This window comes from Mustela nigripes, chromosome 17, assembly GCF_022355385.1.
Source record: "Mustela nigripes isolate SB6536 chromosome 17, MUSNIG.SB6536, whole genome shotgun sequence".
NCBI classification, from domain to species: Eukaryota; Metazoa; Chordata; class Mammalia; order Carnivora; family Mustelidae; genus Mustela; species Mustela nigripes.
In genome coordinates, this window is record NC_081573.1 from 31,486,605 (window position 1) to 31,501,511 (window position 14,907).

The window sequence follows — 14,907 nt, forward strand, 5'->3', positions numbered from 1 at the left end:
CCCCCCCCCCCCCCCCGGCTTTGAAGAGGGACTTGTTCATATTCCAGCTGGAGGTGAAAGAACATATTATCACTGAACCCTCCTGGAGAAAGACGAAAGACAAAACAAGCATTTGGCCTGTCTAGGCCACACACCCTTCACCAAGATAGGAGTCAACATGTTTGGGAACATCAAAGACAGTGTGATATCTTAAGCATAAGGAGATTAACATTTACAAAGGTTTGCCCCTCGGCCTGTTCCCAGGAATCCAGCAGACAGAGCCAGGAGGGGCAATTAACATCACCCATCTGCATTGGGGTCTTCTGGCATGCTGTATTAGAGGGTTTTTTGGTTTTCTTTCTTTTTCTTTTTTTTTTTTTTTGGTGGGGCAGGGCGGGTGGGCGGAGAGCTTTCTCCTGGATTGGGAATAAGAAGGTGAGTCTGGTGTCCTCTTCAAGCAAGAACCCTTTGCGTATTTAGGGAGATGCTGAAACAGTCTGGGGAATGACAACACAGGTACAAAGACCCGGGGGGAGGTGGGGGGACTTCTTTCTCCACAAATATCAAGCCATTCACCCTCAGAGAGAGGAAGAGAGTCTTTGCCCATCTTCGTATAGTCCGAAACAGTCCGTGCCTCCTAAACCAGGCAGCCAGTACAAAACAGGGCTAAAACAGTCTGTAGGAATTGGGGGGTGGGGGGTGGTGAGGCACTCGTTCATCTCTTTGAAGCAAGAGGCCAAGAATATCTCAACACACTCCAAGTACCAGCAACAGTAGGCAATGGACGGGGACCAAAATCCCTTACAGCTGTTGGAAACCATACCCTATTCAGAGATAATTGGCAATTAGTTGAACAACTCCTGTTTAAAACACTCCTCCTCCCCACCCTCAAAGACAGCTGTGTTTAAAAAGGGGAGGGGAGAGAGTTCTCAAGAAATGTGGAAACCTAATCTTCAAGTCAATAAAACAAAACAGGGCCCTGGGAGTAAATGAGTGAGAGGATTTAAAAATATCCGGAGGCCGTGGAACATCTTTTGGAAATCCACTGCTCTACTCTGCTCTTGAAGTGGAACAGGGTGGCCAGGAGCACAGATGCTGGGGGCCGAAAGGCATGGGTCTGGGCAGCTGTTCTGCCACTGGCCAGCTGTGTGAACTCCGCACGTTTCTTCAACACTCTTGCAGTTGGCTCATCTGCAAAATGGGAATGACAGTAATTATGCTGGGGAGATGAAATCAGATGGTGCATGGGGCCTGGCAATAGTAAGGGCTCCATAAGCCATAGCTCTCAGGCATCCACGCTTATTCAGATCCAGGCCTTAGCCTGGCGTTCAATTTGTCTCCCACCTAATTTTCAGAAGCCTTCCCCATTTTCATGTTCCCTGTTGACTAGCAACCAAATGGAACCAGTCCCCTGGGCCTCTGTTTTCTAATCTGAGAAATGAGATCAATGAACTAAATTCTCTCGAAGGTCGCTATTAATCCTGACTTCCCGCCTCACGCGTCAGTCTTACCAAATCCTCAAGATCAGGCTCAAACACCATGAGGAAGCCTTCCCTGGGAAGGAGTTGATTTCTTCTTGTAAAGCTCAAACTGGACTTGCAAGTTGGCGGCACTTTGGTTTGATTTACATTATATTTTTTATTTTTATTTTTTTAAAGATTTTATTTGAGAGAGAGAGAGCGAGAGCACAGGAGCAGGGAGAGGGGCAGAGGGAGAAGCAGAATCCCCACTGAGCCAGGAGCCCAATGTGTGACCTGAGCCAAAGGCAGATGCTTAACTGACTGAGACACCTAGGTGCCTCTGTATCGTATTTTTTAAAATCGGAAAATACTGCAACAAGATTTGGATTTCCAGCTTCCCTAAAAAAAGTCTTAAGACCTGGCAATCCTGGCCCCACTACTGAAAAAAGCTGTTGTCCGGAGATGGGTCACTGCTGCCCCCTGCAGGTGGGGCAGGCGCTTCTAGAGGTGGAAACCTCTGATGCGTTCCTGATTGACTTTAACAGCCTGAGCCCAGAAGGCAACTGGGATCCCTGGTTCTTCCTCCTCTACTTTCTATTTTTATCTTGTAAGGGCTATTTCTTGCTTTATACCTTATGCTGGAATTGCTGATGTTTATGGACATCTTTATCTCTTCTGCTATAGACTAAGATCCTTGGGGTAGGGGCTCTCTTTTATTCATCTGTGAAGCCCAAAGGTCCTGGTTCAGTGTCTGGTTTAGAAAGGGAATGAGCAGGGCCCCCTGATACATATGAGTGTAACCCCCTGGTGTTGTGCAAACCAGTGCTGTGATTGACTAGTGAGTAAAATAATGAATGAATGATGAAGACATGCACTTATAGGGCATCTACTGTATGCCAAGCACTGTGGTAAGTGCTTTGCAGATACTGACCTACTCATAAAATGAGTGCACATATGAATGAATATCAAATGAATGGGTCTCTCTGTTTGGTTCTTACCTCAGGGTGGAGACCTCTCCTCCCCGGGAGACAAGCAGATATTCTAGGCTCTGAACTTCATAGGTCTGGGGGCTTTGTCCATCAGAGACACACTCACATCAGTGGAATGGGGATCCGAGAGACTGTGATTATTCCCAATCTGGAATCACGGTTCGTTGTTTGAAGACCCACACCCAGGCCTTAGTGGAACCCCAAGACCAATAGACAGAGGTCACTATCACCTAGCAGAGCTAGATTATCTTGCCAGTTTCCCCTTCAATGCCTCCCAGAGCATCAGTTAGAGTCTTATTCCCTGGAGTGCAGAGTAAAACAGTCTGTGTTTGCAGGGTACCTGGGTGGCTCAGTTAGTTAAGAGTCTAACTCTTGGTTTCAGCTCAGGCTCTGATCTCGGGCTTATGAGACTGAACCCCAAGTTGGGCTCTGTGCTCAACATGACTCTGTTTGGGATTCTCTCACCCTTTCCCTCTGCCCCTCCTGCTCATTCTTTCTCTCCAAAATAAATAAATAACTCTTAAAAAAAAAAAAAAGCCCCCCTATGTTTACACAGAGATTTGTAGCAATCTGTTTCCTGTATAGGAAATTTTAGAGATTCAAAAATCTTTCCTCACTGGTTACCTACTTTGATTTCAAAGAATTACCCCATTTCTCTCCCTCCTCTTTATGTCCATTATGCAGTACATAAAACATGCATTACCTTATACTCATTTCACAGATGGGAAAAACGAGGTCAGAAGGGAGGAAAGGATTTGCCCGGGGTGGAACTAGAAAAGCAGAGACCCGGGTTTCTGGCTCAAATCTCTGTCTGTGTTTCATTGCAAAAATTTGCTAAGGTAGAAAAGACAGATGAATCCACTGGGCATCATTGTCCTATCAACCCAGAGGAAGGCCTGGTGGCTATGGAGATTGATAGGGGGAGAAGGTGCTAGGAAGAGGGGCGACAGGAGTGTAGCTGGAGAAGGCCCCAATGGCAAGGGAAGCAAGAGTGCAAAGCCCATGGGAACAGATTCTAAAAAACAAAACAAAACAACAACAACAACAACAACGGAGAGGAAGAGAACAGGAAGGGGCCTTGGGAACCCTAAGAGGAGCAGAGCAGAGTGCCTAAGAACAGTCTTTGGGGCTGGAGAGGCCTGGGTTTAAAACTCGCTTCCAGCTGTGCAGTCTCAGGCAACTGACTTAACCTCTCTGACCTCAGTTTGCTCATTTTGTGAATAGGGATTGGGATTGTCCCCAGGCTGTTGTGAAGATGGACTGAGACAGTACCAGTCAGTGCTCAGTAACTGCTAACTGTTAACAAAGATCAGCTACTTTGATCTCCAGCCTGTGCCTTTGAGGGAAGGGAAGGGGCTTGTCTCTCGCCGCACAGCAAATAAGGGACAGAGAGCGGACCTCCTGCCTCTCAGCCCACTGCTCTTCTAACACACCAGGCAGCATTCAGGGTGGGTGCTCTGGAGGCTGCCGAGAAAGCCCACTTCCCAGCAAACCAATGCTGGACCCACTGTCTTCACTGGTTTGATCCAATCTTGGCAAAATTCCCTGTTGGCATAAAAGCTAGGTGAGTAAATGATTATCTTTTTATGCCAACTTCAATCTCTCCCTTCTCCCCCAGAAATATGTTCCTTCATCCTAGGTGAGGAATATGGGTCCTGATGGGCTCCTGACCCATGAAAATGTCCCAGGACCACTGCAGAAGCAGATCAGCCCCCCTGAGCCCCAGCCCACTGCACCCCCCCCATTCCCACCTCCAGCTGCTGCCTCCCTCTCCTCCCATTACCTCCTCCTACATCGGCTGCCCTGACCTGCGTCCTCACCGAAGTTCAACAGCACCCCGGCTTCTGAGGCTGAGAAGAGTCAACCAGCGCAGGGCCATGGACGGATGCAATAGAAATTAGCCAGAGCCAGGGAGAGAGGCAGATACATAATTTATAGTATGGTGGAGGGTGAGTGACAGGCAGCCGCGGGGGGCCTCAGCACCTTATCGATCTTTTCAAAAAACCTGAGAAAGGGCCCCGTGCTGAGGGCCAGGGGAGGCATGGAAGGTGCAGGCGGGGGCAAGGCCATTAAGGACGCGCTGCGACCAGGCCAGCCGCCGGGGTGGGCGGGGGGGCTCCGGCAGGTGGGGCCCGCACGCGTGCCTCCGATCGATGACACCATGTCAAAACATAAAATGTATGCTTTGGCTCTTAAGCCAAATGTGCGTGAGATTTTTTAAAAGCATTGATTCAGGATGGATCAATGGAAATCGAGGCATAATTTTTTTTTTCCCCCTTGTGCAAAAAGGGGGTTATAACACTTTGTGGAGAGTCCTCCGCCAGGGGCAGCAAGAGTAAATATTCTGCGAGGAGTGCCTTCTCCATTGGTCACCGGAGAGCTCTGGGAGGAAGGTCAAGGTGTTGCCTCGGCTTTCCCTCCGCCTCCCCCTCTCCCCCTGCCCCACCGTGGAGGCACCTGCCTAGCTAGGGGGTGAGGGTTTCCTCGTGGGCACCCCCAGGTGGGGAGCTGCCTTCCCAACCTACCTCGGGCTCACCCAATCATCATCCAAAGATAATTCCACTCGTTCTCCCATGTCTAAGCAAGTCCAGCCAACTCTACTTTCCAAATATAGTTAGGAACCGCCCCTCTAATCCCCCCCCCCCCCCCGCCCCAGGGCCACTCCCAGTTTACCTCTCCAGTGCCTCCACCGGGCACACCTCTCTCCTGGGCCAGCGCCTCCATGGCCGCTTCCCACGCAGCAGCCAGACTGTCCCCACCTCGCCCAGAGTTCTGTGTGTGCCTCATGAACCCACCCCATACCTTCCCAACGGACCTCACCTCCTACCACTCTTCTGCTGGCTCAGGGACACCTTCCCCACTGCCCCATCTCCTAGCGCCCCGTCCACCCCATCCTTCCCTGCCCTACTCAGGCATGACCCCCCTTTAAAAAAAAAACAAACCAACCACAAATAGTACTTAACACTATAATATTGTTTGTGCGTTTATTTATTGCTTGTAATTTTTTTTATAGAATGTAAACTACATGAAGGCAGGGACCTTGTCTTCTTTTTTTAAAAAAAATTTAAATTTATTTGAGAGAGAGAGAGAGAACATGAATCAGGGGAGGGGCAGAGGGTGAGGGAGGGGGAAAGAATCTTAAGCAGATTCTGCGCTGAGTCGGGGACTGGGGGCTCCATCTCATGACCTTGAGATTATGACCTGAGCCCATACCAAGAGTTGGAGGCTTAACGGACTGAGCCACCCAGGTGCCCTTTCTTTGTATTCTTCACTGTTATATTCTCAGAGCTTGGAACAGCGTTTGGCCCCAGAGCAAGTGCTCAGTAAATACTTGTTGAAATAAGGGAGGGAGGGAGGAAGGAAGGAAAGAGCGAGCCATACTCGAGGCAGAGCCGGGAGCGCGGTGTGAAGTACCATTAGCACGGTTGCTCTCAAATACAGAAAAAAGAAATTCCTCCTGCGAGGATCTGCAGAGACTTTCCCGGGAGCTGGACACCTGTAGCTGGGAGTTCTAAACAGAAGCTCTGAATTTTGGATGTAGAGTCTTGGAGGAAAGCATTTATAAAAAAGTTACTCTTCTAGGGGGACACGTTCATCTACCTGATCAAACCGAACTCAGGGAGCATTGTAATCCTTGCTTCCCCCTGCCCAACAATGTTAGGGCAGGAGAGTAATTAAGGGTGAACCTCTGTCCCCCTGGCATCCCGAAGAGTGGCAGAGGTTCCTGCCCTGGAGCCAAGGGCTGCGGAATTTGTGGGGAGGTCTCAGGGGACTCTCCCAGGTTCTCTGTCATGCCGGGTGCTGGCTTCTGGGCTCCTACTAGGGGATAAAGGAGGCTGGACGCCTGCCTTTATTCCTCCGGTGCCCTTTCTGAAGCCAGATCGTTTTTCACTGTCGTGAGCACTTACCTGGCCAGGACAGTCAGGCATGATGATGAGATGAAATGAATCTTCAGCACCATGAGAGAGTCGGAGAGGTAATTCCACCAACAGGCATGTGACCTCGTTCCCCTGCCCTTCCCCTACCACCCCAGCCCGCCGCCCCCCCCCTCCTGGGAAGAGAAGGTTGGAGAGAATCATTTCATTGGGCCAGTGCTCACAAAGATAATTATTTAATCATGTCCCTCAGTCATCTTCCAGAAAGCCAGTCTCATTCTGTTTGTTATTTATAGGATGGTAGTCACCAGCTTGGGGCAGGAAAGGGGAATAGGGGGAGGAGAAGAGCGATGGGATGGGAGACATGGGGGAGGGGCATGAAGAAATGCTTGCGCACAATTGTTCTCTCCCCTTTTGCTTTTCCCCCAATTGCTTCAATATGTCTCTCTTCTCTTCCTCCCTTCTCTCTCTCTCCCACCCATCTCACTCCCACCTCCTCCCTCCTCTTCTGTCTGCTTCTCTTTCTGCTTTAATAGCCCCCTCTCCTCATCCCGCTCCCCTGCCTTGGCCCCCAGCCTGGCTCACAGACAAACTTGACCCCTTATTACCTACCCTATTTGGATGTAGAGTCTTGGAGGAAAGCATTTATAAAAAAGTTACTCTTCTAGGGGGACACGTTCATCTACCTGATCAAACCGAACTCAGGGAGCATTGTAATCCTTTCTGACAGTGAGCTCATCCCTGTGCAGAGCAAGGTGCCCATCTTCCCCCATCAACAACATCTTTCACTGGGCACACCCTGTGGGTTTCCATTAATGAACCCAGCCTCTGGCTGGAGGCAGTGGGGGGTGTGAAGCTCAGACAAGAGCATCTCTTTTTCGGGCCCTCACTGTCCCAGCTGGAAGTGTCCCCTGACCCTTGGTTTGGACTCCATGCACTATTTGTTTGGTATGGTTCTGAGTTGGGGAGGCCAGTGCTCCCCTAGACACCTTCCCCATTCCTAGATGCCATTCTCAGTGTTCAGTGCCCCACGGGCCTAAAGGGGGCTTTTGTTTAGGAGATAAGACAGAGAAGCAAAAGGACTTTCGACCAGACTGTACCACTTCCGAGCTGTGTGTTCCTGAGCCAACTACCCAACCTCTCTGTGCCTTGGTTTCCTCATCTGTAATGGCAGTAAGTCCTACCTTTCTCACAGGACTTATGCAAGGATTACATGTGCTAATGCTTGCCATACACTTAGAACAGTAGCTGACACATTACAAGTACACGTTCAATGTCTGCTGTCATCAGTATCTACCATCTCAACCTGGGGATACAGACGTGAGGCACAGGAGATGCCTAGACCCAAAGAGAACAAATCTGTTGACCTGTCGCTAACAAGTCTTAAACCTTGGGCAGATTGCATTTCCGCCCTGAGTCTCAGTTTTACTATCTCTGCCATGCAGGTATTGAGAAAGCTTGGGTGTAGTAGTGTTGGGAAGCTGACATGAGCTAATGCATGTTAAAATTCTAAAAATCTAAAGCCAGACCTTTTGAGTTCAAATCCCAGCTTGATGCCTTATTAGCTGTGTGATCTTAGACAAGTTACTTAACCTCTCTGTGCCTCAGATACTTCATCTGCTTATAATGCTGCTGCCTCTGCCTCCCCCACTGCCCACCAAGCTCATAGGGTAATTGGGAGAATGAAATGAGTTCATTTAAGGAAAGTGCTTGACACAGAGTCTGGCACAGAGCAATGCCTTGGCAAGGGTTGGTTATTCCTGGTTACTTCCAGAAAATGCTTCTCTCCTGCCTTCTATCTCTGAAGGTTTTCTTCTCCTCTCTTCATGTTTTTTGGTAGGTGTCTTGAGGCAGAAGTTCTCAGTTTTTAACCAAAATCCAAGTCATTCTGATAGGCTCAGGCTAGCAATTACTACTTCTGGAGGCCGAAGGGGAGCTGGGTTTTTAGGAGGGCCACCCATCAGGGACACTCTGTAACCTTTGGACTAACTCCTTCTTTTTGGCCTCAGTTTTCTCATCTGTTGAATGGGAATGATTGTTTGCCCACCTCCCACATTAGCACAAAACTCAAATAAGATAATCAGGGAGCAGATGTCCTGAGATTGGGGTAACACTTCAGAGCTCAAAGCTGTCTGTTGCATTTGGGTTCTATTGGTAACAAGAAAAAAACTCACTCAAGGGTCCTCATGTAGTAGAGGGCTCATGGGCAAGGACCTAAGAAAGAAGGACTACAAGTTTCTGAAAGGGCAGGGATTGAAGAGAGGCTCCAGCTCTAGGTCACGAGTGCATGGGCTCCCCATCTCTATGACTCTACCACTCTCGAAGCCTCACTGAGAGTTGAATTCTTCAGCCTCCCAGTAAGAACCTTGTTCTACTCTTAAATCTGCTTTCTCCGAGTTTTTCTGTCTTAAGACATTAACTTCTCCATGGCCTTGCTTGGCTTCTAGGTCCTCTCTCAACACCATCGGTCACAAATGCACTTGTCCATGGATCCAGGCCACTAATGTAATGGGTGCAGTGGGCCAGGTGGCAAGCAGATAGCATCTGTGCTATCTGAAGTATGGTTGGTCATTCACCTGTTTGTTCTTAGTCAGGTCCCCCTTCCCTTCCCTGCTCTGTGCTGCATCACAGGCTGGATCCCTGTAAACTACATTTCCCATGATCCTTTAACCACTGGCTTCCAGCTAGGTTCAACCAATAGGAGTTGCTGGTGGGAGACTTGGAGGGTGAGAAGAAGGGACAAGCCTGGGTATTTTTCCACCTCTCTCTGTTGTGGATAATGTCTCTGGCAGCAGGTGTTCTTGATCTGAGACTCTTCTGCTGGCTGGCCCCTCTGTCCACAGTCCTTACTTTGGCAGGGCAGGCCCTCCATGGATATAGACTCTGCCAGCAGTGTCTATGCCTGAGCTGTTGTAAAATCACCTCCTCCTTCTGTGCCTTTTGTCCCAGTTGTTTTTGTTTGTTTGTTTTTGTTTTGTTTTGTTTTTAGCTCTTCTAACATCTTTGTAGCTGAGTACCTGCATTAAATTCCCTCTGTTGTACTCTGAGTGACAGAAGGGGAGCTCCTGCTGCGTGCCAGCCAATGGCTGCCCAACAGGCATGTAGGCCTAGACTTTGTTTATCTGATCCCTCAAGCAAAGGCAGCTATCTGGATTTCTAGAGGATGTCTGAGTTTTACAGGGTAGCAGCTATTTTAAATTTTAAGCTTTTATTCTGAAGCCTGAATGAAACAAGTTTGCGGGTCCTAGTCTGAGACTTGGATCTCTCTTTATCATGACTCTGTTTCTGCTACTCTTCTTCCCTGGGCATTTCCTGGCCTAGATCCCCAGGTAGGACCTAGGATTGGTTAGCTCATGCATTTAGGCAGGATTGTTGGCTCCTCAATGGATTTGCTGCTTTAGGATCGCTGATCTCTCTTAGCCAAGCAGCCGTGTTTGGGGGATGGTCACATGGGATAAAACCAAGTTGGTTAAGGAATATGTGTCTAGATATCTGAATGGGATGATAGTCATTTGGCAAAATGCTTGAGTCCCAATCCAGTGCTTTTTTGACTATCCTCTAGCTACCCAGCAACCTAGCACTTTTTTGGGGGGGGTGGTGAGAACACACAGACCTCAATACATCTGAGCTATTTTTCATCTTCATATAGTCTTGTTATCTTTGTCAAGCACTAGCAATTCTAGACAATGTCAGTAATAAAATACACCTCCCCACCTTGACTGGTAAGTGGGTGGCCTTATAATTTACCATCCATCTTAGGGCGTGGGGGCAAAAGAGATAAACTGAGACCTATAAGGTTCTATAAGGATCTGGCCCCACTAACCTCTCTAACCTAATTTCTCAGTATCTTCTACTTCATTTAAATGAAATGGCCCACTCTGGGCTCCATGAATGTTCCAAGCTTCTTCCCATGTTGGGGTACTGCCCAAGACCTGGAGAATGGACTTCTTTGGGATAAGGAATTGTCACTGCAGCCAGGAGGAGGGCCCTGTCTGAGGGCTTCAGAGCACTTCCCTTGGCCCTCATCCAAAACCATGGGAACTCCTTAGAATCTTGGGTTAAATCCTCAGACACCCTCCCTATGACCAAGCCTAGAGTAGGACAAGGTCTCTTTTACATTGTTCTGCTTCTTCCTATCTTTTCTTTTTTTAAAATTTTTTATTTCTTTTCAGCATAACAGTATTCTTTGTTTTTGCACCACACCCAGTGCTCCATGCAATCCGTGCCCTCTCTAATACCCACCACCTGGTTCCCCCAGCCTCCCACCCCCCTGACCCTTCAAAACCCTCAGATTGTTTTTCAGAGCCCATAGTCTCTCATGGTTCACTTCTTCCTATCTTTTATCACAAGGGCCATTGTTTTGTTATTCATGGGATTACTATTTTCAAGCCCTTTCCCCAGCAGCCTCTGAATTCTATGACACCAGCGACCATGTGCAATTTGTTCTTGCGTGGACCCTCAACACCTAACACAGAGGAGAATGCAGTAGGTGCCCACTAAGTATGGATCAAGGGAAGAGAGGGCTGCATGATGGGTTGAGTTTCCCAACCAGCCCCCACTCTTCCCACAGCCTCATTCTGACACTGGCAGCCTGGTCGGAAATACTAATCACATGCAGGCTAGAGATGCTCCTCATCAAAGTCAAGGCCAAGATCAGCGGGAAGGGATCCGGTCAAAGCAAAGGATCCAGATGTGCAAATTCCCTTCAATGAGGCAAATGTGACCGAGTGATTCCATGCCAGGCATAACCGCTGCATCTGATTCCTCATTTCCATTAAAGGAATTGTAGCAGGTGCAAAAACTGGAGATTATCCCAAGAATTAAGATATGAAAAGCATGTTAGATCACTAAACTCCAATTAGGGAAATTAAATTGTGCACACTCCCCTCCTGACGCAATATCAGGAGCTTGCATTAGCTCTGGGCTCTGGTTCTAATAAAATTAGAGAATAGCACTTTAATTGAATTGTGCTTAAAAGGATCATGCTGACAAATGTGATTGTATCTGGCTGGGATGCACACCTTCTCTGGCAATCATTAAATCCAATGAAATGCCAGTCTCGGGATCTTGACAGTTTTCTGAAACAATCTGTGAACCGTGCTGTATCTTGGAGTATCTAATCAATTTAGAGCCGCCTCATTAGGGCTTGGCTGCTAACGGATACTTAAAAATCAAAGCAAATTACTGCACTCCATGGATAACTAGCTAATCATATCGATACAACATGGCTGGATTGTGTTGCAACAATTCATTTCCTCTTTAAGAAGCCACTGTCACCCATAATTTAGGGATTGAGATTCATAAGCTTGATGCAGACAGCTCCAAAGTCAAGGATTTTCCTGAGCTCAACACCCAGGAGTGTATGCCACCCCCGCTAGTGGGGTGAGCCAAAGCCAACTCTTGACTCCTTTGGTTTACGTTGTACTAACCCCAAGTTCATTTCTGGGTAATAAACCCAAGACCCTTACTGTACGAAAGAGGAATCAGGTAATCGGGGGTGGACAGCATCTTTCTAAAGATCACACAGTAAATTAGGATTTAGACCTTCTTGATATCACATCACATTTTCTAAAATCATTTTAATAGAAGTTTAGAACAGTGATTATACATTCATTGATATTTTACTTAGGTCCTATTTCTTTTTCTTTTCTTCTTCTTTTTTTTTTTTTTTTAGCACTTTATTTATTTCTTTGAGAGAGAGTATGAGTGGGGGAGCAGAGGGAGAGGGAGAAGCAGACACCCTCCCCCACACCACTGAGCAGAGAGCCTGACTTGGGGCTGGATCCCAGGATCCCCAAAATCATGACCTGAGTTGAAGGCAGACACTTAACCCACTGAGCCACCCAGGGGCCCCTACTCGGGTCCTATTTTAATATTCTTACTAATAAGAAGCCCCACCAGTACTACCATCATCATCACAATACAAACAGCCTATGCTCGTAGAGGACTCATTGCAAAGTTAGGTCATTTCAACAACCTTAGAAATCCATTCTGTGATTATTGCGGTAGGCATTACTGCTGTTCACTGGGTATTTTGGACGGTCCCCTCCAGGACACACGGTAGGACTCCGCTTTCTGTCTCCCAGGTTGGATGGATCAGGAGACTCGTTCTGGCCAATGAATGTGAACAGAAGGGACCGGTGTTATCTATAGGTCACAACAGGATTGCTGGCTCAAGACCTTCTTCATTTCTTCTCCCTCTAGTACATCAACCAAGCAACATTTGAGTTAGCGACTGATCCAAATGCAATGAGCAGAATCCTAGTTGACCCACAATGGACCTGCCACCTGAGCAAGGAATGAACCTGGGTTGTTAGAAGCTGCTGAGCTTTGGGGGATGCTTAGTTATTGCAGGATAACCTAGCTTGTCCTGCTTGGTAGAATTATCACCCCCGTTTTACAGGGGAGGAGCTAAAGCACACAGAGATTAAGTGAAGGTGAGGTCAGATTGAGGTACTCTCAATGATTTTCTCTCCAGCCCAGAAGTCTCCTTGGCTCCTGTTCTTATTTATTTATTTATTTTAAGATTTTATTTACTTATTTAACAATACAAGAGAGACAGTGAGAGAGGGAACACATGCAGGGGGAGTGGGAGAGGAGGAAGCAGGCTTCCCTCTGAGCAGGGAGCCTGATGCAGGGCTCGATTCCAGGACCTTGGATCATGACCCCAGCCGAAGGCAGACGCCTAACGACGGAGGCACCCAGGCGCCCCCAAATTTGTCTCCTGTTCTTTGTATTTCCCATCCCGTCTCCTTATTCGGTGGCAGCTCCCTGACACCAGTTTCTGGGCCTACAAGGCTTGCCGAGAACTGCTTTTCAGAAACTCACGTCAGATCTGTCCAGACCACTCACTCCCTGTCTCTCAGTTCATGGCTGGCCTGATACCCTTTTCGGGGATCTAAACTGGGCTGTCTGTGTAAGAAGTGCCTTTGGTGTTCTCCGAGATAAAGGCTGCTCAGCTGGTACTTTATGAGAACTGTGCTCTGCCAAAAAGGCCAGGTCTTTGACACAGAAGGTGTGGGCGCAGTGAAGGTCAGGGCAGCGATATCCAATGGGGACTCTTCCAATGACCACACCTCCCCCACCTCCAGCCCAACTCATTTGGCGCCAAGATGTATTCTGGGTGAGGAAGGAAGGTTCTGCTCTTGTGCTCCCTGGAGCAAGCCCCACCATTGGCCTCACAGATGTTCGAGGGGTGCGGCTGGAGTGAGGGAGCCTGAGCTCCCGGCTCTAGAAGACGAGAGAGAGGAGGAGGAGAGAGTTCTCAGAAATTGTATACAGCTTCGGGAAATGTATACCCTTTGTGAACCATATCGGAGTCAGTTAAGACGGTAATTGCAGACCTTCCCCGACACAGAGAGAGGGCGGGGTGGCCGGGTCTGCTATTATCATGTTCTTTCAAGCACAACAGCTTGTTTACAGGAGGGCTGTGGACTGTGGGGTGATTGTCTGGTGGCTCCCGGGGCAAGGGCTGTTTGCCACCCCCCCAAACTTGCACTCGGGTCCGTGGCCATCAGCCTTTAGTGATGAGTCGTGGGGAGCCTTTTGCCAGGAGGCTCAGAGGGGATGCAGACGGCTAAGCAGGTTCCCTTATCAGCTCCTATTCATGCTTCATGTCCTCCCCACCTGCCACAGCCCCAGAGAAAGCCAGTATGCCCCAGCCGGGCTACTCCAATGGAAGGCACTCGGAGCCCGAAGGCAAGAAATCTGGGTCCCACACTGGGCTCTTGCTCACCCACTGTGGGACCCTGGCACTTTCCATCTCCTATTACATCCTCAGTCTTGTCATTTAAAAATAGGAGTCACACTGGATTCGCAATGTTCTGATTTAGATTATGTACCCAATCCTTTTGAGGGAGGGCATGCTTCTTGTGGATGCTGAGGTTTGACACAGATTAGTTTTATATTTATGTCAATATTCAGATGTATGGTGCAAACGACAGAAAATAGTGGTGGCAAATAAAAGGAGAAAACGTATTAATGAACTGATATAGAGTGATTTCTAGACTCTCCCTGAGGACCAGAGAACAAGCAACAAGAACCCATAACACCCAAACAAAGGCAGAACTCGCCCTACAGAGACTGATATGGGTCTTGTGTTGGCATAGGTGCCAGAGTTCTTTCTGTAGACACGACCCTCAGCCACCCTAGTTGCCAACCTCCTCTGAAAGGGTTCTATATACCCCTTTCTCCTTTTTCCCATCCCAAGCTTCTGATGCATCTGATTGGTGGGCCCCGGTCATGTGATTGTTCTCTAGCTGCAAGGGAAGCTGGGAAAGCAAACCCCTGATTTCAGCTTCTCCATTCAGAAGGAGACTCTGGTGGCAAAAAAGATCAGCCAGTGTCCCCTACAAATTACAAATACAGAGCAACTTATAGTCCTTGTATAGCAGTCTAATGCAAATATGTTTATGAACTAGATATAAGCCAGAGCCCTCTCTATTACTGCCAAAAAAGCAGTAACATTTGGGGTCCCTGGGTGGCTCAGTCAGTTGAGCATTGGACTCTTCATCTCAGGTCAGGTCTTGATCTCAGGGTCATGAGTTCAAGCCCCATATTGGGCTCCACACAAATAAACCAAAAAAAAAAAAAAAAAAAAAAAAA